The sequence below is a fragment of the Microcaecilia unicolor genome, chromosome 1 (assembly GCF_901765095.1).
Source record: "Microcaecilia unicolor chromosome 1, aMicUni1.1, whole genome shotgun sequence".
In the NCBI taxonomy this organism is placed as follows: domain Eukaryota; kingdom Metazoa; phylum Chordata; class Amphibia; order Gymnophiona; family Siphonopidae; genus Microcaecilia; species Microcaecilia unicolor.
This window is the reverse complement of record NC_044031.1, coordinates 106160633-106184876: the sequence shown is the minus strand read 5'-3', so window position 1 is coordinate 106184876 and position 24244 is coordinate 106160633. Positions and strand designations below refer to the sequence as shown.

General features: G+C 41.3%; 1 protein-coding gene across 1 annotated transcript in view; it reads left to right on the top strand.

Annotated features, from left to right (window-relative positions):
* GPR158 (G protein-coupled receptor 158) overlaps positions 1-24244 on the top strand; it is a 452345-nt gene that overhangs the window by 385844 nt on the left and 42257 nt on the right. The window lies entirely within an intron of this gene.

Here is a 24244-nt window from a genome sequence, read left to right as displayed (position 1 = left end):
AAACTGGATAATTGAAGCCGAAGCCCGAACATGACTGAATATTTACCCCCCAAATAACCCAATCCATATTTCATCCAAGTTATGATCATAAGAATGTTGTTCCCACTTATACTTAGATTATCTCCCAAATTCTATAAAAGTCGCCTCAAATTGCACACACAAAGTTGGGCGTGTATGCAATTTAATTGAATAACAAGATAATTAGCACTGATAATTGACTTGTTAAGCAATTATTGGCACTAATTAGATTTAATTAATATATACATGTGTAAATTTAGGTGCGGGTCTGTGCTTAAATTTTACTCACAAGTTCAAAAAGGGGGCATGGAAATGGGAGGGTGGTATTCCTAAAATTTATGTAGGTAGGTCTAGAATAATGAGGTTATGTGCCTAATTTAGGTGCAAAGATTTGCACCACTTTTCAGTTGCTGCAAATGATTAAGCCTAAAGTTAGGTGTGCTTCCTGGGCTAATTTTAAGCACAGTTTATAGAATAACACTTTTGTGGTGCCGAACTTTTGGATGTCATCTATAGAACTGAATCCTAAATGTGCTTTTTTAGAAGCATTTCATACAGGGGCTCTTTTACTAAGCTACGTAAGTGTCTACGCGCATCCAACACACATCAAAATGGAGTTACCACCCAACTACCGCGTGGCTGTTGCAGTAATTTCATTTTTGGCGCATCCGAAAAACTTTTTACGGATGTGTGTATCGGATGCGCATCAAGTGGCATTTGACACGCGTAGGTCATTACCCTTCCCCCGGTTACCACATGAGACTTTACTTCTAAGTCAGTGGCTGGCGGTAAGGTCTCAGACCCAAAATGGGCATGGCCAATTTTGATTTTAACGCACATTCATTTTTGGCAAAAAATTTTAAAAAGGTATTTTTTGCAGGCACGCTAAAAAAATGGATCTGCGTGCACCCAAAACACGTGTCTACACTACCACAGGGCATTTTTCTGGGCACCTTGGTAAAAGGACCCCATAGTTATTGACATTGTCATTTTTATTTTTATGAGCTGGAGAATTCTGGAAGATTCTCCTTTGTTTGTTTTATTAATCCCAGCTACGGTAAGATACATGTCATATTAACTTGGTTAAATTAACTGTATTTCTGAGCTTCCAGCAGTAAGCTTTTGGTTACCTAAGCATGTTAAGTTAGCAGCAAGGCATGCACAATTCATGCATTTGATCTCCGTAACTGGATCTTTCATGGATGAAACAAATGAACAAGGGTTTACTTGTCCTGAAGAGTGAATTGCTTGTCAGATCTGAACACAATACAGTTCCACTTTGTTGGCATGGTTGCAGAACATAGCATAAAATACAGTCTTGTAATAATGGATCAATATTAATTTCAAGATAAATGAATAATGTCACTTGCAAGTGCATTTTCCATGTAAGAGCGGTTTTGTTCCTGTTCTATGCACGTTCCTATAAGGGGAATCCACAGAATAATTCAAATGAATAAAAACATGGAATGTATTGTGAAAGGTTTTAATGTAAAGGGGTTGGACTACTAAGGCTTTTCTCCTGTTCTGTATCTAAGCTAGACATGTTCAGGAGACCATGAAATGTCATCTCTATGGTAAACTTGTTTGCTTAACTTATTTAAAGATATGGGGTCGATATTCAAAGTGATTTAACTGGCTAGAAATGGCTCCTGGCTGGTTAAGTCGCTGGTGAAGGGTTATCCGCTGATATTCAGCGATATTTAACCGGTTAGTGCTGTTGAACATCACCACAGACCGCTGCACTGAGAGCCAGTTATTTTGTGGAGGGTTCAGGGGCAAAGTCCGCACTTAAATGATTAAGTACTAATATTCAGCACCAAATAGGACCTCATGTGGTGTCACTTAGGCAGTTCAGTGTTGAATATTGCACTTTAACTGCATAAGAGATAGCCAGTCACTGAATCCTAAATGTGCTTTTTTAGAAGCATTTCATACAGGGGCTCTTTTACTAAGCTACGTAAGTGTCTACGCGCATCCAACACACATCAAAATGGAGTTACCACCCAACTACCGCGTGGCTGTTGCAGTAATTTCATTTTTGGCGCATCCGAAAAACTTTTTATGGATGTGTGTATCGGATGCGCATCAAGTGGCATTTGACACGCGTAGGTCATTACCCTTCCCCCGGTTACCACATGAGACTTTACTTCTAAGTCAGTGGCTGGCGGTAAGGTCTCAGACCCAAAATGGGCATGGCCAATTTTGATTTTAACGCACATTCATTTTTGGCAAAAAATTTTAAAAAGGTATTTTTTGCAGGCACGCTAAAAAAATGGATCTGCGTGCACCCAAAACACGTGTCTACACTACCACAGGGCATTTTTCTGGGCACCTTGGTAAAAGGACCCCATAGTTATTGACATTGTCATTTTTATTTTTATGAGCTGGAGAATTCTGGAAGATTCTCCTTTGTTTGTTTTATTAATCCCAGCTACGGTAAGATACATGTCATATTAACTTGGTTAAATTAACTGTATTTCTGAGCTTCCAGCAGTAAGCTTTTGGTTACCTAAGCATGTTAAGTTAGCAGCAAGGCATGCACAATTCATGCATTTGATCTCCGTAACTGGATCTTTCATGGATGAAACAAATGAACAAGGGTTTACTTGTCCTGAAGAGTGAATTGCTTGTCAGATCTGAACACAATACAGTTCCACTTTGTTGGCATGGTTGCAGAACATAGCATAAAATACAGTCTTGTAATAATGGATCAATATTAATTTCAAGATAAATGAATAATGTCACTTGCAAGTGCATTTTCCATGTAAGAGCGGTTTTGTTCCTGTTCTATGCACGTTCCTATAAGGGGAATCCACAGAATAATTCAAATGAATAAAAACATGGAATGTATTGTGAAAGGTTTTAATGTAAAGGGGTTGGACTACTAAGGCTTTTCTCCTGTTCTGTATCTAAGCTAGACATGTTCAGGAGACCATGAAATGTCATCTCTATGGTAAACTTGTTTGCTTAACTTATTTAAAGATATGGGGTCGATATTCAAAGTGATTTAACTGGCTAGAAATGGCTCCTGGCTGGTTAAGTCGCTGGTGAAGGGTTATCCGCTGATATTCAGTGATATTTAACCGGTTAGTGCTGTTGAACATCACCACAGACCGCTGCACTGAGAGCCAGTTATTTTGTGGAGGGTTCAGGGGCAAAGTCCGCACTTAAATGATTAAGTACTAATATTCAGCACCAAATAGGACCTCATGTGGTGTCACTTAGGCAGTTCAGTGTTGAATATTGCACTTTAACTGCATAAGAGATAGCCAGTCACATAAATCCGGAAATTCAATGGTGTTGCCTGGACATGGCATGGTATTAAATATTTGGGAATTAACCTAGTGACAGCTGAAAAAAATTCTTACCACCACTGACTGAATTTCTACCCCAATATCTTTTTCTGAAAACAGTGCAAGTTGTCTAGAAAAACTGTAAAAGATTAAAAACTGTCAGGAGTTATGCATTGTGCACCAGGTGGCCAACACATAACCCCATCCCCATCAGCATATTTTTGAAAATTTAATATCGAGTATTTTAAATATCCTAAATGACCAGATACTATGGGGGCCAGTATAATAATGTGAATTAGAATGGTACACTAAGCTTCAGCATATGCACTATAAAAAGCTCGTACTCCTGATGCAGTAAACTGATGGCATGCAAATTGTCAGAGCATTAAAATTGTGCTTTAAGAAAAAAAGTACACACCACCATGGTAACAAGCTGCCATTTACTGCATCGTACAGAAATGTGTTTTCCGTTCTCCCTTCCTGTACGCATGTGAGCCAATCCCCAATTAGTGAACAGGAATTGGCTCACTACTGACGACAGGAAAAATAAAAGCATTCTTTTCCCTTAGGGCTCTCTGATCCAGGGCACTCCTGGCTCAGACAGCTTAAGTAGAGGACTAGCCTAATGATTAGTGCAGTGACCTGAGTACCAAGGGAACCAGGTTTCATGCCCACTGCAGCTCTTTGTGACTCTGGGCAAGTCACTTAACCCTCCATTGTCCTAGGTACAAAATAAGTACCTGTCTATAATATGTAAACCACTCTGTAACTACAGAAAGATGGTATATCAAATCTCATTCCCTTAAGTCATGATACTTCTAGCTTGGCATCCTGGATAGCACAACCCTTGCATGGGAGCCCTGGGTCAAAGGACCCTTGGGATGAGCAACCTTGTACATTGAGAGCCTCAAGTACAGATTCTCTGATCCAGTGGCACTGCTGTAGACAAATAATACTTATCTAGTCCTGGAGGTCATCCAGTGCTCTCCTCACACCACCATCTTATAAAATGGCAGTACCACCTGACTGGGGTGCATTGATATGCATTGCTAGGAGCCAGTCTGCCAACACACCTAGGGTAAAGCACCATGATTTAATAAAAATTTAGAGCTGGAAGAAAGCATTGCTCCTGCCTCTTAATCCCAAAGGCAGGTGGGGACTCAGAAAGGGGGCCAAGGAGCCCAGGACCCAGTGGGCCACCACAGACATGCTTTCACATGGGGAGTTAGGGAGCCCACAGTGCTACTAGGAACATGCATGAGAGGTAGGAAAGTATGTAGGTCAGGTGATCCAGCAGCCCACTAGACCACCAGGGACATGCTTGCAATTTTGGCGGGCCATGAGGTCTAAGAGCACACTCTGGACCATCAGGGAGGCTGCTGGCAATGATCATCTGAGATGAAGTAGAACACTTTACCTCAGATGACTCATTAGCTCCTATGTTGGAATCTTTACTCCATTCCTGAGCAAGTGTAAAGATTCAACACCATAGAAAAAGTAAAAAATAAACGGCCCCAATGTTTAGCACAGGTCTTACATTGGGAACAATGTAAAACATAGTATTTTGAGGAGAGTGAAGGTGGTTGTAACTGGAATAACTGCTGCCCATTTGGGACCCATGCTCGAGTTAGTTGTTGAGAGGACCAGCAGGCATTCATAGGATGGCTCATGACATCATTGGATGGGGTCTTCCAAGCTTCAAAAGAACACTGCGTCTCTGATAGCTAGTGGAAAAGTGAAGCTGGTTGTGACTGAAAGAACTGCTGCCCATTTGGGACCTGTGTTCAAGTAAGTTTGCTCAGAGGACCTGCTGGCATCTCACAGGATGACCCATGGTTTCTGCCAGGTACTTGTTACCTGGCTTGGCCACTGTTGGATACAGGATACTGGGCTAGATGGACCATTGGTCTGACCCAGTATGACTTTTCTTATATTCTTATCATGTGGGGTCCTCTAGCCTTCAAAGAGTGCTACATCTGGCTGCAGGGGCATGATCAAAGAAGACCACCCCTTTGGAGTCCCTTCAGAGCCTTGGCAGAGCCAGGGAGAGCCACATTGGTCTGCTGGGTTGGCAAGTTTTGGTGGTAGTTTGGTAAGCTGCAGTGAAATTCTGCCTTTTATGCCTAATTTGGTGATGTTTGTTGAAGACTGAAACTGGGGGAAAAGAGAAATGAAGATCAAGATTCAAGGACGGGGTTCCCCTTAATGTAATTCGTCCCCTTGATAAGCACTTTTAATCTTTGGCTTCAGAGTAAATATCAAGTTTAGCTTTGCTGTTGGGAACACCAGACTCAGGTGCTTCCATAAGCTCTAGCAGTAGGCCTACCCCTTTACTACCAGTGCCCCCAGTGTGTCTCAAGTTTCTGTACGGCAAAGAAGGAACTCAGTAGTCTCTTCTGGGGACCCTAATTGCTTGGTTCAGTCCCAGTTAGCATTGACTTTGTTTTGGGTGAGACTTTATTGCTTAAATCTGTTTCATTAATCATTGATGGAGCTGCTTTATCCCTGGAGGCAGACTTCATTCAAGAGGTTAACACACATTTGGAATGCAGTTTCCTAAACTGAAAAACTGCTGAAGGGACCTGTAACACAGTTGTTTGATTTTTCTGTTGAAGTGGTAGAGAAATTTCCCACTTTAAATGCTTATATTGAGTGGAGGAGTGGCCTAGTGGTTAGGGTGGTGGACTTTGGTCCTGGGGGACTGAGGAACTGAGTTCAATTTCCACTTCAGGCACAGGCAGCTCCTTGTGACTCTGGGCAAGTCACGTAACCCTCCATTGCCCCGTGTAAGCCGCATTGAGCCTGCCATGTGGGAAAGCGCAGGGTACAAATGTAACAAAAAATAAAAATATATGTTCCAGGTGGGTAATAGAGCTAAAATGTTCAGGTGACCACTTTGCAGGCAACCAGGACTTCTAGTATTTGTGAGTCTCTTTCAATGCATTGTAAATTGAAAGCTGCAGAGAACCAGCTAAGAATTTACATATATTACAATTTATTGTTTATTCCATTTGATATACCACTTTACTTGTGGTCAAATAAAAATAGTTTATAAAATACAAACAATGTATAATATATAAAAACCACAAAATTATAAAAATAATACATAGAACTCCATTGTTTGATAGTAAAGCACACACACCCAAGACCACACAGGCATACCATGCACTGTATCAAACGCTAACATATTAAAATCCAGATATCATCTATATATATATTAAGTTGCAATTATCAATTGCAGTTATCTCTTCTCAATGTAGAAATCTAGTCAATTAGTCCAACTTTACTGAAACTTAATTGGAAATAGAGTCCAAAAGTCAAGTTAAAGAAATAAGGGGTCCTGTTACCAAACTGCGGGAAAAAGGGCCCTGCGCTGGTGGTGGGGGGCCGTTTTTCCCACGCACCAGGGCCCTTTTTACTGCCATGAGTAAAAAGACCCCAAGCACACATGGCCATGCGGTAAGAGAACTCTTACCGCATGGCCATGCGATGGGGAGCCCTTGGCGCCAACCATTGAGGTGGCGATAAGGGCTCTGTGCTAACCCAGTGGTAACCAGAAATGGTGCGAGTTCAGGGCAGGACTACTGTCAGCGGCCGTGTTGGGCTAGGTGTAGTCCCGAAAAAGTGAGCGGTAAGCCCGTGTTAGGCTTACTGCTGCTCTCTGTAAAAGGACCCTTAAGTTTTCAACATTACTCAGAATGATTTCTAGGTATCTGCTAGTCTGTTATCACCTCATATCTCATCAGAATTTACTTAGGCAGTATTTTAGGAGGTATTTGCTTTAGCAGAGTGTAGTTTGATTTCAAATTGTTATATCCTATCTCAGGATGTGCTGGTTGAGAGTCAAGAGAAGGGTGGCAATATGTTGTCTCTACTCCTAGAATGCTTGATTTGTCTGTTTATTTGTTTGGGTTTTTTTTTTTTTTTTTTGAAACATATCAAAACAGTAGCGATACATGCCATTCCTCTAGTGACTTTTGTGACTGAGAAGGAAAATATTTCAATAATGAAAGCTTACCTTAAGAAGAAAGAACTCACATAGCATCATTACGTAATACCAATGAAGGAAGCAGGATCTGATGCTGTACATATGAGCAAAGTGATCTTTCAGGGATGAAAATATACTGTTGAACTAATGTGGTTCTAAATAAAAGATTAGTAATAATGTTTTTTTTAATTGGAGGGACCGATGAGGAGGCAGGTGAGCCATGAGTTTACATGCGCATGTGAAAAGAGTTGCCGCTTCGGTCAGTTCATAAAAGCTGATGTCTTAAAGGAACCTGCATTATAAGGATTGATTATTGCTAGAATATTGATGAAAGAGATTGTAAAATGGCACACATGATATTTTGCTGTGCCTTAGAAAAATGTCTAGGTGGGAAGGCTGTAAATGTTGCTTTTTGGTATGTCCAAGTTTCTGAAATTGCTGACAATTCTAAATGTTTAGGGCTGCAAAACCTCTATGCCTGCAATTTTACAAAGCCAGCTGCTTATCTGGCACAGTATCTGTCTCCATCACCTAGGAGTCAATTTGAAAAGTGAGCCACATTTGTTTATAGAAGATTTGGGTGGCACAGCATTCTTTTTATGTCAATTGCTTTTTGTGATTTTCTATTGTATTTGCTAATGGTGTAGGTACCTTGTTCCATTTTTGTGCAGTTGTGATTAAATAAATGTTTTTAAAAACCCAGCTGCTGAATGTTGTGCACTGCTCTGAGGGAGATTTGAACCAGGCACCCCTAGATGTCAATCTGGTACTCTAACCACTAAGCTACTCCTCCAAGCCATTCCCATGTATGAAACACTAGCACCTCAGAGCAGTGCTAAATGTTTTGCACTCCAGGACAATGTAAAACATTTTAGGGTGCAAAACATGTAGCACTGTTCCCAGGTGGAAAACATTTTGGACCTCAGGGCAGTGCTAAACATTTTGAACCTCAGAGCAGATTGGAAGAGTAACTTAATGGTTAAAGCCCTAGCTGTAACATCTAGGGATGCCTAGTTCAAATCTCCCTCAGAACAGAGTACAGCAGTTAGCAGCCTGATTTATTTTTTTTAACCTTTATTTAATCAGCACTGCACAAAAATGGATCAAGATACATATATACACTCAGAGCAGTGCAAAACATTTTGCACCCCAGGGCAATGCTAAATATTTTGCAACTCAGAGTGAAGTGGTGGAATAGCTTAGTGTTTAGAGCACTGGTCTTGCCATCCAGTGGTGCCCAGCAGAGGCATAGCTAGGTGGGGTGCAAGGGGAGTGGCTCAGCCCTTCAGCCTTGCACTGGTCCCTATTTTACAAAAGGTCTGCTCCCTCTGACATCAAAACCTAGCTACACTTCTGGTGCCCAGTTCAAATCCTACTGTTGCTCTTTGTGACATTGGGCAAGCCACATAACACTCTATTGACTCAGCTACAAAATTATATTGTGAACCCAATGGAAACTGAATGTAACTCATCTTGAGCTACTGCTAAAAAAGGTATGAGGAAAAACCAAATAAGCATTTTGCAGTGCTAAATGTTTTGCAAGCACTATACATTTTGTACCGCTGCTACAAGTGGAGCTAGACATTTTTCACTGCCGGCACTGAATGGACATCAGAGATGACACCAGGACCTCACAGATGCTATAATAGGGGCTCATTTTCAAAGCACTTATACTTACAAAGTTCCATAGGTTACTATGGAGCTCATTTTCAAAAGAGAAAAATGTCCAAAAGGTGGCATAAATCTGCATTGGGATGTTTTCTCATAGAAACGTCCAAATTGGTATTTTCAAAACCAATTTTTAGATGTTTTTCTATGAAGTCCGTCAGAAGTACATTCAGATCACAAGGGGGTATGTCAGGGGTGTGTTAAGGGTGGGATCTGGTTATCCCTAAGACTTGGACATTTTTCAGCCATAATGGAACAAAACAAAACCATCCAGGACTAAAACTAAGACATTTTGAGCTAGACCTGTTTTTATAACGAATAAGGCACAAAAAGGTACCCTGAATGACCAGATGACCACTGGAGGGAATCAGGGATGACCTCACCTTACTCACCCATTGGTCAATAACCCTCTCCCACCCCCCAAAAATGTGATTTAAAACATTACTTGCCAGCCTCTATACCAGCCTCAGATGTAATACTCAGGTCCATCAGAGTGGCATGCAGGTCCCTGGAGTAGTGTTGTGGTCGGTGCAGTGCACTGCAGACTGCTGGACCCAGGTCCGTACCTCCCCCTACCTATTACTCACCAGAAACGCACTGTACCCACATATAGGTGCCCCTTCACTTGTAAGGACTATGGTAGTGGTATACAGTTGGGGATAGTAGGTTTGGAGGGGGGGGGGGGGGCTCAGCAAACAAGATAAGGGAGCAAGGGTGAGATGTGTACCTGGCAGCATTTTATGAAGTCCATGTTCCTGTGATGTCTGGGGAACCATTCTGCTAAAAATACTGGCTGCTTCTACATCCCAATTGCTTGATTTTGTGCATTTTGCACTTGGACATTTTTTGTTCTTGTTTTTTTTTGAAAATGGACCAAAAAACAAAAATATCCAAATCACAAAACCTTGTCCTAAGTAGTATTTTTTTAAAAAAAAGGGTTTTTTTTAACAATGACCTTCTTTCCTATCAAAGTCAGACTTAGACGTCATATCGAAAATGCCCCTCCACGTAACTTTGTAAGTCTAAGTGCTTTGAAACTACACCTCTATGTATTTGTCCTATAGGGGTAAGATATGATGGTACAAGATCATATGAGCCATTTTCAGCTTCATGGGCACACTTTGGTAACTTTTTTTTAAAACATTTTACATTACCACATGTTCAGACATCGCCATTGATAAGCTATATATTTTTGAAGGCTTTTAGGATGCCTTGGCCATGGGGTAGAGATATGTAAATTTTACAACAGGCTTCTACATTTATTCCTGCATTCATAAAAAACATCACAGGCTCTAGACATTTTGCCTAAAATGTCTATATGTCAACATCCATAACTTTTCCAAAATAGGCACTGCACATGTTCAAACTCTTCAAATCACAGGAGACCCAGCATCTGACACTGGATCACTCTTCGCTAAGCTGCATCAGGGACAGCAACTCCTGAAAAATCATGTTACATAGCAATAAAAATCAATATCTGATTTATCTCTGTGTTTGTAACATCTCTCAGTATATTATGGGTGATTCAAAATGGGGGTGACGTCTTAAAAGGTAGTCATACAGGTCAACTGACAAAGAAAATTCAATGACATCCACTCCAAGTCTTCATTTAAACCTCCTGGTATTACAATATTTAAGTTTAGCAACACAGTGAAGAGGGCCACAGATGGAACAGCGAAGCAAAGACAATCATGAGAGGAAGCAAAATTTATTGAAGAAGTGACCCTCACTCCTTTGACAATGTGATGCCTTTTTGTTGCTAGCTCCTGTGCTCTGAACATTATAGACAGTGCTTAGGCTACTACTACTACTACTACTTATTATCCAGAAGAGGTGCTAAGAGAGGACTTCCAGAGCAGATCAGAACTTTACTGTGTCTTCATTTATTAGTACTGAGTGAAGACTTTCATGAGAAGATATATTATGCTGTGATACCATCCGTTACACACCTGACGCAGGCATTTGTCTAAACAAGGGCCATGTTAGGTCCTTCAATAAATTTTGCTTCCTGTCATGATTGCCTCAGCTTCGTCGATCCCCATCTGTAGCACTGTTTTGCTGCACTTTAGGTTTTGTGTTGCTGTTTCCCTCCGATCTGCTTTGCATTACAATATTTAACTCAAAAGTCCAATGTTATTCTTTATAATTTAACAGTCTTTCATACTCACTTCCTTCTTAGCCCCACTGCATTACATCAGTCACTCTCCAGTGAATGTCTGCCATGTGCCACTGAGAGCTGAACAGAAGGGGTTTTTGTTTGAATCTGGGACCTGTGTTCAGTCAGGCGCAGTTTCATAGCTCATTCAGTATGTCCTATATAGATTTTACATATGTAGAAACACATGTAATTGAATCATTTGCTCTTCAATAGTAGTTGCACACCACTGTAGTTAACCACACCATTATGTCCCAGGTCTTCAAGAGAATGATAACTCTTCTTATGAGTAGATAGGAAAATGTCTCACTATGATCTTTTCCCATTGTATAGGAAACACCAAAAACTGATTCAATAGATCTAATGCATGCCACTATTTATGTAGCAAAAGGGGCATTTTCAAAAGAAACGTCCAAGTTGCGATTTGGACGTCTTTGGAAAATGTCCAGGGACGGGGAAAATCGTATTTTCAAAAAAGGATGGGACGTCCATCTTTTGTTTCGAAAATACCATCAGAGATGTCCAAATCCTTAAATTTGGATGTCCCTACACATGGATGTTTCTGACTTTCAGCGATTTTCGAAACCGAAGACGTCCATGTCAAAAACATCCAAATGCAAGCCATTTGGACGTGGGAGGAGCCAGCATTTGTAGTGCACTGGTCCCCCTGACATGGCAGAACACCAACCGGGCACCCTAGGGGGTACTGCAGTAGACTTCATAAAATGCTCCCAGGTTACTTCCTGTTCCGGGGCAGACTCAGAGGGAGCAGTGAACACATGCGAATTGCGAACTCGGAGACAGGGAAACAGACGCGCGCCGCGGTACCCCCCCCCCCCCAGTGGCATGCACCCGGGGGGGTGTCATTTCACCGGGGGGGGGGGGGGGGGGTCGCGCTGTACCCGAGGGGGGCTCATCGGCTATCCGCCCCGGGTGTCAGCTAGGGTCGGAACGCCACTGTGTAACAGTAATATAGAAATGATAGCAGGTAAAAACCAGCATGGCCCATCCAGCCTATTGTATTAGCCACATCATGCAGGTCCCCCCTTTTTAGGATTATAGCAGCCACTTCATGCAGGTTACCTCCTCTACACCTTTTTTTTAAAGTATAAAAGTCATTAAAGTTTTGCTTTGAATGAAAACATACCCTATGCTTTTATTCCATCCTCTTACCATATAGGGATTCTCTATGTTTATCCCACGCCTTTTTGAATTCTGTCTTTTTTTTTTTGTCCTTGCCATCTCCCCTCAGAAAATCATTTCAGGCATCCACCACCCTTTCTATAAAAAAAGTATTCACTGATGTTGTCTTTACGTTTCCATCCTTGTAGCTTCATGTCCTCTAGTTCTATAGCCTACCTTGTTTTTAGAAAAGGGTTGCTTGATCATTAATATCTTTCATGTATTTAAATATCAGTATTTTATCTTCTCTATCCCTCTTCTCCTCCAGGACATACATATCTAAGCCTTCAAGTCTCTTCTCATATATCTTCTGATGCAGACCCCATACCATTTTGGTTGCTTTCCTCTGAACAGCTTTGAGTCTTTTTCTGTACTCGCAAGATATGGCCTCCAAAACAGAACACAGTACTTACTCCAAGTGGGGCCTCACCAATTACATGTACAGAGGCATTATCACCTCCTCCTTTCTGATTGCCCCTTTCTATGCAGCAGAGCATCCTTCTGTTCTCGTCCTCTACCTTGTTACATTATTTCACCACCTTGTGATCCTCAGACACTAATCGCTCCAAGGTCAGTTTACCGGTACGGGCATATCAACCACTCACCTCCTGTTGCATATAGTTCCTTTAGATTTCTACACTCCAAATGCATCACTCTACATTTCTTCACATTAAAGCTTAACTTGTAAGCATCAGCCCAAGTTTCAAAATTTTTGAAGATATCTTCTAATGCCTTTCATGCCCTCCGGGGTGTCAAGTCTATTACCAATGTTTGGGGTCCTTTTACAAAGGCGCACTGAAAAATGGCTTGTGGTAGTGTAGGCTTGGGTTTTGGATGCACACGGATCCATTTTTTAGCATACCTGTAAAAAAAGGCCTTTTTAACATTTTTGCCAAAAATGGACATGTGGCAAAATGAAAATTTACGCACATCCATTTTGGGTCTGAGACCTTACCACCAGCCATTGACCTAGCAGTAAAGACTCACACGGTAACCGGGCAGTAATGACCTACACGTGCCAAATGCCACTTGGCGCACATCCATTACGCGTGCTCAAAAATAAAAAAATATTTTTTAGATGCGCATATCGGATGCTCATCAAAAATGAAATTACCACAAGAGCCACGTGGTAGTTAGGTGGTAACTCCATTTTGGTGCATGTTGGGCACACGCAGATGCATACACGGCTTAGTAAAAGGGTCTCCCAGTATCATCCACAAAACACATGCTTTTCCTTCTATTGATTTGTCACTATCTTTCACAATGATATTGAAGAGAACTGACCCCATGGCAGATCCCTGAGGCACTCTACTACTCAACTTACTTTCATCTGAGTGAAATCCATTTACCACCACCCTCTATCAACTGTCAATCAACCAGTTTTTGATACAGTTTACCAACTTGTATCCCATTCTCAGGCTGCTCAGTTTATTCATGAGCCTTCTGTGAGAGACAATATCAAGGCTTTGCTGAAATCTAAGTAGACCACATCCATCACATGCCTTTGATCTAGTTCTTTTGCCATCCAGTCTAAGAAATCCATCAGATTTCTGCCTATGGTAAAGACATGTTACCTTGGATTGTGCAATCCATTGGAATGTGAAAAGTTTACTTTTCTTTTCTTTAGCAGCCATATCCATTACCTTTCCCACCACTGAGGTAAAACTAGGGTTACCATACGTCCGGATTTCCCCGGACATGTCCTCTTTTTGAGGGCATGTCCGGGGCGTCCGGCGGATTTTGCCCCGCCCACGTTTGTCCGGATTTCTGGACAAACGTGGGCGCGGATGCGGGCAGGCGCGTGCGTGCGGTGGGCGTGTGGGCGGGCGATCGGCGCGTGGTCTCCCGTTCCCTCCCCTCCCCTTCCTTACCATGTTCCCTGGTGGTCTAGTGACGTCTTCGGGGCAGGAAAGAGCCCCCTCTTTCCTGCCCGGAGCGCTGCCTCCCCTGTCTATCATCCTTCTCGGTCTGGCTGGGGATTCAAAATGGCCGCCGAGAGTTGAACTCTCGCGAGGCCGCTTCAACTCTCGGTGGCCATTTTGAATCCCCAGCCATACCGAGGAGGATGCAGCAGGCAAGGGCAGGCAGCGCTCCGGGCAGGAAAGAGGGGGCTCTTTCCTGCCCCGAAGAGAAGACGCTACTAGACCACCAGGGCTAGACAGTAAGTGAGGGGGGGGTATGTGATGGGGGGGAGGGGACTATGTGACGGGGGGGGGGGAAATAGGGGCGGAACCCGGACCTGAAGGGGGCGTGGCAGGGGCGGGGCATGAGGCGGGGCGGGGCGGGGTAGGGGGCGTGACATGTGTCCTCTTTTTCAGAGGACACAAAATGGTAACCCTAGGTAAAACTCACCAGCCTGTAGTTTTCTACCTTTTCTCTGTTAGGCCGATGTGGTCCCTCTTCACAAAAAGCAGTTTCTCAAATCCTGTGGAACACCCCCTCTCCCCCCCCCCCCCCGTACAAGGATCTACTAAACACTTTAGACACTTGGGCTTCTTACCCTCCCTACCTCAGACAGTTTGAAAATACTCGGCGTCAAACTCGATCGCAACCTTACTCTCGAGAGCCAAGTAAACTCTAAAGAAAATGTTCTATGCAATGTGGAAGCTCAAACAGATAAAACCTTTCTTCCCAAGGGAAACCTTTCGAAACCTAATACAATCAATGGTCCTAAATCATGCAGATTACTGTAACATTATCTACGCGGGATGCAAAGAACAACTAACAAAAAAACTCCAGACTTCCCAAAATACAGCAGCCAGGTTGATATTCAGCAAAACACGCTTCGAAAGTGCCAAACCCCTTCAAGTAAAATTGCGCTGGTGCCCAATCAAAGAACGGATCATCTTCAAAATCTGTACTCTAGTTCACAAAATCATATATGGCATAGTCCCAGGATACACGATAGACCTCATAGATCTACCAACAAGAAACAGAGTCGGGTCTGCAAGATCATACCTAAACCTACACTACCCAAATTGCAAAGGACTGAAATGCAAAACAACCTACGCATCTGGCTTCTCCTACATAAGTGCACAACTATGGAATGGCCTCCCAAAAGCTGTGAAAACAGTCCATGACTGTAGCATGATACCAGAGTTTTTTAAATATTTTGTTGGATCAGATACAAAGATAAAAGGTTCTGCTGCAAAGAGATTTCAAGTTCCTCTTTTCCTCCCACCTGGAAAACTGAACAAAAGCTTGGCTGGGTGTGACTATCCGTGCATCAGCATATTAAAAACTCGAAGAGGAACAGTAGCCACAGAGACTGCAGTAACAAAAGACTCCACCTATGACTCAGACTGAAAGCCCATCTACCTATTCACAGACAATGATTCAGGCTGGGGCTAAACAAAAGACACTGATCACCTATAGAAATACAGCTGGCTACCTGAGACAAATCTTATCAGATGTGTATCTGCCCCCCCATCAACTATCAGACAAGACACTAGCACCATTGTCGCCAGGGTTGCGGTCTTCCCGCAACACTGGGCGGGTTTTCTGCGAGCAGCTGCGGAAAATTTTCGGCAGCTGCGGGGTGCAGGTTTGGGCTTTTTTCCTGTGGCCGCTGTGCGCTTTTTTCCGGGGCTTCTATTGGTCCAATTTGGTCCAATAGAAGCTTTTCCAGGGCTTCTATTGGTCCAATTTGTTCCAATAGAAGCTTTTCAGGGGCGTGGTTGATGTCAGGGGTGGGGTTAACGACACCAGGGGTGACGTCAGGGGACGGGGTTAATGACGTGGACGGCGGGGATGGTGACGAGAGGGGCGGGGTTGGTGATGTGGGAGGCGGGGTTGGTGACGTGGGAGGCGGGGGTTTGACTTTGGGCGTTTTTTGGGCGGGTTTATGGCTGATTTTGGGCTGGGAAAATTTTTCCCATCTGGCAACCTTGACTAGCACATGTGACCATGCTTCCCTGCAAACTACAATACCCAGGACTCATGCTTCCCTGCAAACTACAATACCCAGGCCCCTAAGTTTTCTATAGGAACATTATAAAAGCCAGGAGCACACTCCTCTCTTGGCTTCTTCTCTTCTCTTTTGCTGCTCTTTTCTTCCCCCCACCCCACCACGGGCTGCTGTAAGGATCTCTGGACTCCTGTTACCTGCCTCATGCTGCCCATCGCTCAGCTGGATAACAGACACTTCAACAATTCTGCAACAAAGACTTTGTAAGTTAACTTATGATTTAGATCTGTTATCTTGTCGCAAATTTCTCCTGTAAGGAAGATTCTTAAAAACTACCTCTCGCTTGTAATATTATTACATTACCTGTATTGTAAATAAACCTTTTTAAAGTTGAATATATGGTCTTTTATGTTCGGAGCACGTGTTCTTAAACCTTGCAGTGCAGGTTAATGTAATTTCACAAATATAATATTTAATTCCCCCTTTTTCTTACATATCCTTATCTTATTACCTTATAGGTAATTGGTGAAGAATAGAATATAGAATCAAAATATATATATATTTTAACTCAAATAACATTTAATGTAACATGACCACCTGAACTTCAGGAAATCACTAAAAAACAACCTCTTCAAAAAGGGTCCTTCACTCACTCATTGTCCCTTTTAGACCCCCTTACGTACCTTACCTTCTGACCCTTCTGTTCATTGCTCCAGATTAAAATCAAACAAGGCATTCTGCATTTTTCTTTATTACCCCTACACTCTGGAACCCTCCACATTGAACTTAGGTCTGAGGATTCATATCTTTGAAATAGGGTCTTCCAGAAAACCTACCTTCTTACCTTGATATACTCTTTACAATCTATAATTCTTTGCATCCCAATAAGCAAATATTAGAGTAAAGGGTTTGACTCTAGCCTTTACACTCTTAATTTTCTTTTGTACTTTAGGCTATCAGCATCAACAACTCAATTGCGTGTAAAAATATCCAGTCGTTACTAGAACTGGCTTTTGTAGCAATTTGTTCACAGTAACATATATAAGAAAAAGGTTCTAGAAGTATACAGCTGACTTTACTTGCACTCTGCAAGATGTGCTGGGGGCACAGCTATTATTATACCCTAACAAGTCTTTGCACTAAACAGTGTGCTGCTAGTAAGAAACACGAAGTGATTAGTACTAGAGAATGACAAGGGGACGGGGACTCGCAGTAACCGCGGGGATGGGGACAGGGACAGAGCCCATGGGGACGGGGCGGGGATAGGAACAGAGCCCGTGAGGACGGGGGACAAACTTTGTCCCCATGTCATTTTCTACTTTGAAGCCTTTTAAATGAACAGGACTGTTATTTATGTTTGATTGATGCAGACGATAATGTTTTCATTTTTGGGAAAAACAAGCAAACATGCTGTCCACAGCTAGCAAAATTTGCATGGTGGATCCTGCACATCCTGCTACCTGCATATCTTCTAAGAAGACATCATCTATTGCAGGAGGGACTGTGGAAGACAGGAGAGTTAGACTGAATCTGAGATTGTTGATGACTTCTTATTCATCCACAGGGTAGAGGGTGGTGGTGGTGGGAGGGTTTATTATAGCTGCTCATTGTTATTATTGTTTTCTATTTGTAATTTATATACAATGGTTGCACAGCATATTGTTCCTTTTTATACTTTGATAAAAAGATTGAAATATAAAATCATAAGTATTCGAGGCTTCTGCAGATGAGAACAGAGCCCATGGAGAAAGGACAGGGACAGAACCTGCGGGGAAGGGGCAAGGACGGAGATAGGGCCTGCGGGGATGGGACAGGTATGGAGACAGGGCCTGGGGGATGGGGTGGGGATGGAGACAAAACCACAGGAACAGGGCGGGGATGGGGACAAATTTTATCCCCATGTCATTCTCTAATTATAACAGGCTGTGGCTGCAGTAGCTCACTGCAGAAAAACTCTCCAACTTCTCTGGCACCAGGCTATCTTGAGATAATACCCCTTAAGATAATACCTTTAAGTATTGCACAGAGTAGAGCAAACAGACTTCCACCTGGCTTCTCTAGCAGGATCAACTGACTGCCTGTGTTAAGCGCTCATTTACAAGAGCTATACCAACTTAATCTGTTAAATGGAACACAGTTAAAACGTTTATGAGGTTAATTGTATTACTTGCATTAACTCAGTTTGCAGTTGAATCATAATAGGCATGCAAGCTACATATTCTAACATGTATGCAGGGAGATATTAGCAACTCCAGTGCATTTTCCTCAAGAACAGTTACAACTCCCAGTTCAATTTATTTTGTAACAGCAGGAAATATGGAGTGTTACCTTAACTATAAACAGATTATAACTTTTAAACATTGCACAAAGCAAAGCACACAGACTTCCACCTGGCTTCTCTGGCAGGGTAAACTGACAGCCTGGACATGCTCAATTTGCAATGTTTAAAGTTTTAAAGAAACTACACCCAGTTTGTAGCTTAGCATAATCTTAGAGTCTCTTATTTAGGTGCTCTGACATTGTTTGGCCAGGTGCCCGGTGGCATAACCATATTCTCCCACGTTTCTTCTTTTGCTCTTCCTCCACCTCTTCCTGCTACACTATCTATACTTTGTAGTTCATTTTTCTGTTTCCATTGTTTTATTGATTGTTGACTTGTAAACCACTTTTGATTCTTGTCTAAAATGTGGTATATCAAGCTCAAAATGAAAATAAACTTGATACCCTGTTTATTCCTTAATATTGCTTGCTAGTTTAAATCTGGTATAGTAAATTCTTTTACTAATTATTCAGTTCTACTTTTGCTAATTGCAGTTTCTATTCTTTCAGTATCAATGGAAAACCTCATAATGGTAATGGGCCACTTTATTTTGATTTACGTTAAAGTGTTATTGCTATGTGGTAGATCAAATTGTATGAACTGCACTGACTAAGGCCTTGCTAATCCCCTTGGATTATTCTGTTTGTTCATATTTATTTTCCATGCCCACTAGGATGCTGTGTTTAACTACATACCAGTGGCCAAGTTGGATCATAAATAATTCAGGGCTTCTTTTACAAAGCCACGCTACCGATTCTCGGTGTGGCAAATGAAAGAAAGCCCATTCAATTCCTATGGGCTTCCTCTCATTTACAACGGGGGAATCGCTAGTGTGGCTTTGTAAAAGAAGCCCTCAGTGAATAGTTTTATAAATAATGAATAAATTAATATAAAGTTGTAAGTAGAGAATGGGGAATATTTGTCTTTGACCTGTGCAAAATGCAGAGCCTCATTTCATCATTCTGCAATTGCTTCATCTCTATTTACTTTTCTTACAAAGTTTCTAATTATGCAGTGCTTCTAGCATTCTATTCACCTATGGTAATTATTCAACATCAAGACCTAAAACTATTATAATACTCGCTGCCAGTAATCCAATAACGGAGAAATCTATGTTTTTAAAAATTCTTTCTCTATTCCTCACAATTTAGTACAATTTCTTCCTCTTCATGTGGACTTGGCTTAAAAATAGTATTTCCTTCATTGCATATGTATAATGGATATAATTATGTTTTAAGAAACAAGATGGCAAGCGATCCACAAAATCCAACGTGGAGACAAACAAAGCAGATCAATCAGTGATATGGTTCAAAACTTTATTTTCAGAGATTCGCCTGACACAGACTGTGTTTCGCCCACAAGGGCTGCGTCAGGGGCTCTACAAAAGCAAATAAAATCAAATACAATTAAAAACATATATATTTGTATAATACTATATCATAAAACGTTAATAATGAAAAAGAAGCCATATCAGATATATAAAATCAATCAAACACTTGGAAGGAGAAATCAAATATCGTCGAGGAAATAAACATAAATACTTGCATAAACCTATGTTTACAAACATACAAATTTGAGTAACACAAATAAGACATAATCATAAATTCTCTATTATGCATATGATAATTGTCTGAAATAGAGATAACTGATTTAGATAGCATAAGAACAATAGTCCAAACAATAATTAACATAATAAAATATCATTTATACTTACATATATAAAGAATCGGACTCACAACAATTATAACAAAATACCTCATACAATTTTATCACTCAATAAAACTCGCAAAAAGAATTATATAGCAATATATATTTATAATACATTTAAAATGTCAGTTATAATTATATATATACAAAAAAGGTAAAATAGAATATTAAAAGGACCAAAATAAATCATATGATTCAACAAGACAACGGCCACACAGAAAAGATTCTATGGCAATACTTATTTAAAATGTCATTTGTTATCAGTTATCTCTTTCAGAAAGGAATGGCATATATGTTGGATGAATACCTTAATAGGAGAAATCTATTACTATAATGTTACTTGAAAACATACATAATCAAAATAATAAAAACATAGATAACTCACAATAGTCCAAGCAGGACATGAGATTGAAACGTAAAAAAAACAGCAGGGTGCTTTCCTCAATCAAGGTGAGGACACTGCAAACAAATTGCGAAAAGTAAGAAAAAAGAAGAAGGAAAAACTTTCCATATGCTACTTGAAGACTTAAAAAATTATATATATATTTTAAAAGTTAAATATTCCTTTAATAATGATAATAAATCGCCATAGCAGTTGTTATCTTATTTAATAAATAAACAGAGAGCTAACATAACACAAACAGGCTATATACATAGAGCTCTCAATCTCTACACTTGCCTTAAGGAACCATTACTTGCTACAAAGAACTAACTAGCAATAGTCCACTATAGAAAGCAAAGTGAAACTGAACTGAAAACATGGAATAAAACCAGAGCTGGCAAGTGTGCACAAACACCTACTCTGCTTGATTGCTCAGCTGTTGTGCGTCTTTTAAAACAGAAGTCTTAAAACACCAAAATTGTTAAATGTCACAACCACTGCCAAATAAAACTGAGCCTCAGTCCCTACTAACAGTCTTAATATTTAAGATGGAATAAAACCCTAGCACTTGTGGAAACGTCTAAATAACAGCATGTCCCTTAAAACTGGCACTTACTCAGCTCAATACACAGGGTAAGTCTGGTCGCATCTCTCAGCTGCTGGAAAAAACAGAGTGGAGGAAATGATGTCTTTTATATTAATTGCATGTCACAGCTGACCGAAAGTGCAAGGCAATACAACACCCTGTAATCTCTGTGCCCCCCCCCCCCCACCCAAAGTCAAGTAAAAGATTTTTAAAAAATGGAGGTTAAGAATATATTAAAAATGAGAAAAAAATAAAGAATAAAAAATTATGAATAAAAACAAATCAGATAACATCCTTAAAAATTTTTTAATCATCCAACATATAAAATCCATTTTAAAGAAACACAGATAAATCAGTCTCCATATTTAAGCCACCTGGGTGTAAAGTCCCCAAATCAAATATTAATTGTTGTTCTTTTTGCAACAGTTGTTTATCAATCGCTCCACCCCTCCATGATTTCTTGTGTACAAAAAGGGTACAAAACCTGAATTCTTCAAATTTATGTCCTAGTTGTAAGGCATAGAACCTGTTCCACCCCAGAATGGAAATTGAGGGCTCTATTCCAAGCCTTACATTAGCTTGGAATAATTTAACAGTGTTGTTCTCAATGAAAAGTTCAGAATGTCTACCCCCTCCCTGCCCCTTCCTAGCATTTACAGAGAGGATTAGAGGTGTACTTGGGATCTCAGGAAGTATATACAAATATCTGCATCCGTATCACAAAAACACCTAGAAGGTCCCTTCAGTTTGACTATTTTTTAGTACAAAGATCTTTATTTTGGATTGTCATCATCCCCTTCTACTCCAGTGCCTGGATAACTGGCTCCTAGCAACATACTTATAGACACAGGCCTTATCCATCCTGGAGGAAACCATTGTTCTTATTCAGTTTTTACAGTTTCTTTTCAATTCTTATAATTCTTAGAACTCCAACCTACTTCTAATCAGTCTCATTTTGTTTCTCAATGTCAGTGGCGTTCCTGGCCTGGATGGCACCCGGGGCGGAGCGCCAATGCGCCCCCCGGGTGCAGCGCCCCCCTGCTAAATGCTAAATGACACCTTCCCCCCCTCTGGTGAAATGACCCTCCCCCGGGGTTCACGCCGCTGGGGGGGTGCCGCGGCGAGCGCCTGCTCTGAGTTCGCTAAACTTCGCTTCGCTGCAGCTCCCTCTGCCCAGAACAGGAAGTAACCTGTTCCAGGGCAGAGGGAACTGCAGCGAACGAGCGACGAAGTTTAGCGAACTCGGAGCAGGCGTGCGCCGCAGCATCCCCCAGCGGCGTGCACCCGGGGTGGACCGCCCCCACTGCCCCCCCCTTGGTACGCCACTGCTCAGAGTAGACTTCAGGGGGAATTCATCAGGCAGCATTAGGGCCTTCGCATGCGTGTTAAGGCCTTAATGCATGTTAAGTGAATTAACACACACTAAATGCTAAGAAGCCCATAGGTATAAAATTGACTTCTTAGCATTTAATGCACATTAATTCCTTTAAAGTGCATTAAGGCCCTAATGCTGCTTGATGAATCCCCCCCCCCCCCCCAGACACTCCCCCCCCCCTGCAATTGAAACACTGCAGTCATCATTGACTTCAAATACTGACCATGGTGTTTAGAATTATACCCAGATATTCAACACCAGATGCTAGCACTGAATATCAACATATAAAGCAGCCACTGGAAGTTATTTTGCAGCGCTTAGATAAATTCTAGCTTTGCCCCTAGAACACCCTGATTCTATCCAAATAGCACAGGGGTGGATAAAGCTACTGAAAATCAGTGGCTGGCCCTGATGATCGGCACTTATTTGGGAGCCGATCCTTTCTGGATAAGTGTCACGGAATATTGATCCCTTTAAATCTAAAGCCTTTCTTCCAGAAAATATATTCCAGGATACAGTGGTACATATTTGCTGCAGTTTTACAAATGACAAATGTCTGTTTTAAAACTTGTGTCACAAGCATTCATGTGTAAAAAGCAGGCACACCAAAAGACCATGCCTACTTTTATATGATCTATATGTAGGCATTGTGGAACTAGCATTTGATCAAAATTATGATATACACTTTCTTTATGAAATATCCCCCCGATTCTATATTTGGTGACTAAATTTGTGCATGCAAATCAGCGTGCATGACAATTTGTGTGCACAAATTAACTTGATCAATGAGCCAATTGGCTGCAAACAACCAATTATTGGTGTTAATTGGCTTTAATTGGGATTCAAATGAGCAATGTATTCTATAGTGATTCGTGCGGAAATCCTATAGCTTCTAGATTCAAGGGGGCATGGCTAAGGGGCATTCTAGGGGGTGTTCCCACAATTTACACACATTGTTACACAACAGATCAAATTGGCACCTAACTTATCTGCTCTTATTTACACTTGCTTTCAGCAGGCGTAATATCTGATGCCTTAACTTTGTTTGAGAGCATTTATGGGGCTATAAAACAGGCATAAGATAGGAGCATTGTCTGAAATATTGATAGACATTCTGTTATAAAATTACCCATTATGGGGGCAATTCTATAAAGAGTGCTAAACATTTGACACCCAAAATCTATGCACTAAGGTAGTATTCTGTAATAGCATCTGGGTGCCCAAGGTAAGTACATAAATGTTGCCATACTGGGACAGACCGAAGGTCCATCGAGCCCAGTATTCTGTTTCCAACAGTGGCCAATCCAGGTCACAAGTACCTAGCAAGATTCCAGAACAGTACAATACATTTTATGCTGCTTAACCCAGAAATAAGCAGTGAATGTTCCCAAGTCCATTTTAATAATGCTAAATAGTAGTAGTAGTACTTCTGGACTTTTCTTTTAGGAAGCTAGCTAAACCTTTTTTTTTAAACCCCGCTAAGCTAACTGCGTTTACCACATTCTATGGCAACAAATTCCAGAGTTTACACGTTGAGTGAAGAAATATTTTCTCTGATTTGTTTTAAATTTACTACTTTGTAGCTTCATTGTGTGCCCCCTAGTCCTAGTATTCTTGGAAAGAGTAAACAAATGATTCACAACTACCCATTCCACTCCACTCA